Source organism: Vicia villosa, linkage group LG5 (genome assembly GCF_029867415.1).
Source record: "Vicia villosa cultivar HV-30 ecotype Madison, WI linkage group LG5, Vvil1.0, whole genome shotgun sequence".
Classification (NCBI taxonomy): domain Eukaryota; kingdom Viridiplantae; phylum Streptophyta; class Magnoliopsida; order Fabales; family Fabaceae; genus Vicia; species Vicia villosa.
The window spans coordinates 115,015,458-115,020,649 of NC_081184.1; positions in this window are offsets into that span (position 1 = coordinate 115,015,458).

Genomic DNA, 5,192 nt, shown 5'->3' on the forward strand with positions numbered 1-5,192 from the left:
CTCGATTTTACTTCAGTAGCCACAAAAAAACCCCAGGGGAAGTCAATATGGATGACCTCGATGTCTGGGAAGACGAGGTCTGTTGGGACTAGGAACCCATTTCCCTTGTCGATACCAAGACAAAGACTTTAATGCTATTTCTAGATGGAGAATTTGAAGTTATCCAACTCGATGATAACCCATCCTAATCGAAAAATATAGGTGGTGGTCTCCCAGCCGAGGTAAGGGAAGGGCTTATCAGATGTCCAATAACCAACGCTAAACTTTTCGCCATTTTACCAAAAAAGATGTATGACATCGATCAAAGCATAGACAAGAGGTCCCAAAGTGAAATTCTGGACTCAGACACGCGATGTCTTACAGGATGTCACGACATCACTATCTGAATGTTTTTAAACAAATGAACAAAGTGTAAACAGAAAACAACACAGGAAAATTGTTAACCCAGTTCGGTGCAAACACACCTACATCTGGGGGCTACCAAGCCAGGGAGGAAGTCCACTATAAGTAATGTCAATTCAAGGTAATACAACTCAATATTACGCCTTTCACTTAATATCTACCCAATGCAACTTCAATCTAAACAACTTAGACCAGAGATCCTACTCACTCCCCCTCAATCACAGCAGTGATGAAGAACTAACAGACGAATAACAAAAGAAGACACTCTTCAAAAACACAACTTGATCTTGCTTAAAAGCTTTGATCAAGTACAATAGTACTCTTGCTTAAAAGCTTTGAGTACTTCTTACAACTCAAAACAAAAACGCCTAGACCAAGACAATCATCATGATGATTGTTTGGCTTACAAGAAAACTACAACGAGAAAACTAAATCAAAAAGAGCTCTAACAGTTTCTCAACCAAAAACCCCTGACGGCAACAGCGGCACCTGCACGGATTAAAAAGCCTTCAGACAATACAGCAACTGGGCCTTGGATCCACAAAATAGTTTTTGCCCTAATTAAAACAAATCTCCATTACACAAGGAACTCATAATAGTAATCATCCAAGACGTCCTTGAAACAGATCAGAATCCATTATTACCAAATATAGCGTATAAGGTCTTATCAGATCATACAATCATAAGTAGTAATAGAAAATAACGAACAGCTGCGAATGTCATGACATCGGCCCTGACATCAGGTAAAGGCCTGCATAATGAAGGACTTCACAACAACAGAAAGCATGTCATGACACTGTTTTTGACATGATAGAACCACAATTAGTTTTACCAAAAATTACAGCCAATCAACAACATCTACAAACTCCCCTTTTGGCAAATTTTTGGCTAAAACACTAATAGATGCAAAACAGATATCAGAGCATACAGCAGCCAACAACAGAAAAATAAATTCTGTAAAAAACAGCAGCAACTTGATTCAACTTGATTAATCACCAAAAACCAACTACTTAATCAATTGTTACAGAAACCACTTGTCATTGTCAGGGAGAACCAGAGAACACCCAAATAAAGGGGACCAAAAAAAACCATATCCAAGAAAAAACCAAAAGATCATCAGAACAACAAGACAATCAATACAACCATTACAATCAAAACAACAAACACACACTACTCCCCCTTTTTAGCCACAAAAGGAGCCAAACATCAAATGAAGATTTAATCTTCAGAGCCAGCAGTACCATCATCATCCTCCTCACTCATCTCCACATCACTGGAGCTATCAGTCTGGGCATCAGCATCCTCATCATCCTCAACCTTATATTCATCCTCACTATCAGCATCCATCTTCTCACCATCACTACCAGCAACATCATCAACACCACTATCAGCAGACTGCTCAAGACTGAGTATAAGCTGTTCAAGCTTCATCTTCCTATTTTCCAGCTCTTTGCAGGTCTCCTTCAGCTCAGCTATAAGCATTCCAACCATACATTCAACCACCACCACAACAAGGAGGACAATCAAAGCTAGAAGAAACTATGACACAATTTATGCAAATGTCCACGACAAATCAAAAGAATCAAGAAGCGGCTATAAAGAGTTTAGAAACTCAAGTGGGCCAACTTGCTAAGCAGATTGCAACTAATCAATCAAATGCAACTTTCTCGGCCAACACTCAAGAGAACCCAAGAGAACATTGCAAAGCAGTGGTAACAAGGTCTGGACAAAAAGGTGGCAAGGATGAAACGGAAACTAATGAGGTTGAAGACGATAAAGAAAAAGAAGATGAAAAACATGATGGAGAAGATGAAGAATATGAAATTATTAGAAAGGGGGATGAAGAGGAAGATTTGAGTAGAGAAGTCAAGAAGGAGAAATTAAAAAGAAGGAGTGCTAAAGATAAGATGGCGAACAACACGATTCCAAGTCAACATTTGCCATATCCTCATGCTCCTTCAAAGAAAGACAACGCTAGACAATATGCCAGGTTTATGGAAATTTTTAAGCAACTACAAATTAATATTCCATTCTCTGAAGCTATTGCCCAAATGCCAAAATATGCGAAATTCATGAAAGATATCTTGACAAAGAAGAAAAGACCGGAAGAAGAAGAGGTTGTTATACTTGATGCACAATGTAGTGCTATCATATCGCGTCTTCCTCAAAAGGCGAGAGATCCTGGAAGAGTCACTTTATCGGTTACAATAGGGAATCAAAATATTGGGAATGGATTGATTGATCTCGGATCCAGCATAAATTTAATTCCTTTATCAATAGTAAAGCGGCTGGGAAATATTGAGATGAAAGCAACAAGAATGACTTTGCAACTAGCTGACAAGTCTACCACTCTCCCATATGGAATTGCACAAGACATGTTAGTGAAAGTTGACAAATTTTTGTTTCCGGTAGATTTTGTGGTAATCGATATGGAAGAAGATAAAGATTCACCTATCATTCTTGGAAGACCATTCATGAAAACAGCCCGGATGATGATTGACATCGATGACGGTATAATGAAGCTAAGAGTCCAAGATGAAGAGGTATGTTTTAACCTCTTTGATGCCATGAAACAACCCAAAGACAAGAATGATTGTTTTCGCATGGATGTAACTGAAACAAGTGTCGAAGAAGTAGCAAGCCAAATTCATCTTTCTAACCCTTTAGAGAGGTCTCTTGTTGATTCATTTAATGTACTCACTCAAGAAGAAGAAAAAGAAATTGAGTTGTTTCTAAAAGAATTAGAGAAAGGTGGCAACACATCCAACAAAGAAGACAAAGTGGAGGATTTGGAGCTGAAAAAAGAAGTGAAAGAGTCGAAGCTAGAATTAAAAGTGCTTCCAACTCATTTGAAATATGTATTTTTAGATGAAGAAGGAAGAAAGCCGGTTGTTATTAGCTCAAAGTTAAATGCGACCGAAGAGGCAAGACTCATACAAATCCTTCAAAAGAATAAAGCAGCAATCGGATGGGTATTGGCAGATTTGAAAGGTATCAGCCCCGCATATTGCATGCACAAGATTATGTTAGAAGAAGACTTCAAACCAGTGGCCCAACCACAAAGAAGACTGAACCCAACAATGAAAGAGGTAGTAAGGAAAGAGGTAATCAAACTCCTTGAAGCAGGAATGATTTACCCAATTTCTGATAGTGCATGGGTAAGTCCGGTACAAGTTGTTCCAAAGAAGGGAGGCATGACGGTAATCCGGAATGACAAGAATGAACTCATACCAACTAGAACTGTGACCGGGTGGCGCATGTGCATAGATTACCGGAGACTCAACAAAGCAACGAGAAAAGACCACTTTCCATTACCATTCATGGATCAAATGCTTGAGAGATTATCGGGGCAGAATTACTATTGCTTTCTGGATGGATATTCCGGATACAATCAAATCGTAGTCAACCCAGAAGATCATGAGAAGACAGCATTTACATGTCCATTTGGAATCTTCGCATATAGGAGGATGCCATTTGGACTATGCAATGCCCCAGCAACCTTTCAACGATGCATGCAAGCCATATTCTCTGACCTTATTGAAAAGAGTATTGAGGTATTCATGGATGACTTTTCAGTGTTCGGAAAGACGTTTGATACATGCTTGAATAATCTGGACGTGGCACTTGAAAGGTGTATTGAGACCAACTTGATTCTTAATTGGGAGAAGTGCCATTTTATGGTAACAGAAGGAATTGTACTCAGACACAAAGTATCTTCAAGGGGACTTGAAGTAGACCAAGCCAAGGTGGAGGTAATTTCAAAACTCCCACCTCCAATCAATGTCAAAGGAGTACGAAGCTTTTTAGGTCATGCAGGATTCTACAGAAGGTTTGTTAAAGATTTTTCCAAGATTGCCAAGCCTTTGAGTAATCTACTCAACCAAGGTACGTGTTTTAATTTTGATGAATCTTGTGTTAAAGCCTTCAATGACCTGAAAGAAAGGCTAGCTACCGCACCTGTGATAGTAGCACCAGATTGGAAAAACCATTTTGAACTGATGTGTGATGCTAGCGACTATGCCATAGGTGCGGTGTTAGGCCAACGGAAAGGAAAAGTTTTTCATGTCATACACTATGCAAGCAAGGTGCTAAATGACGCTCAAGTCAATTATGCTACCACAGAAAAAGAATTTTTAGCTATAGTGTATGCTCTTGAAAAATTCAGATCCTATCTCATTGGGTCAAAAGTGGTGATTTATACTGACCATGCAGCAATAAAATATTTGCTCACCAAACCGGATTCGAAGCAAAGACTCATTCGTTGGGTCCTTCTCTTACAAGAATTTGACATAGAAATCCGGGATAAAAAAGGGTCAGAAAATGTGGTAGCAGACCATTTATCTCGGTTGGTCAATGTAACTGTCACCAACCAAGAAGCTGAAATAAATGAGACATTCCCGGATGAACAACTTTTTGAAATACAAACAAGACCATGGTTCGCCGATTTGGCTAATCATAAAGCAACCGGTATGATACCGGAGGACTTTAACTAGAACAAAAAGAAAAAGTTGTTAGCCGATGCAAAGTACTATGTGTGGGACGACCCATACTTGTTCAAGATAGGTAAGGATGGAATTCTAAGAAGATGTGTGACTGAAGAAGAAGCCCAACAAATCTTGTGGCATTGTCATAATTCACCAAGTGGTGGTCATTTTAATGGATGGAGGACAGCAACAAAGGTCCTCCAATCCGGATTTTTCTGGCCAACAATTTTCAAAGACGCCCATCACCATGCAAAGAGTTGTGACAAATGCCAAAGAGTTGGTGGGATAAGTAAACGGGATGAGATG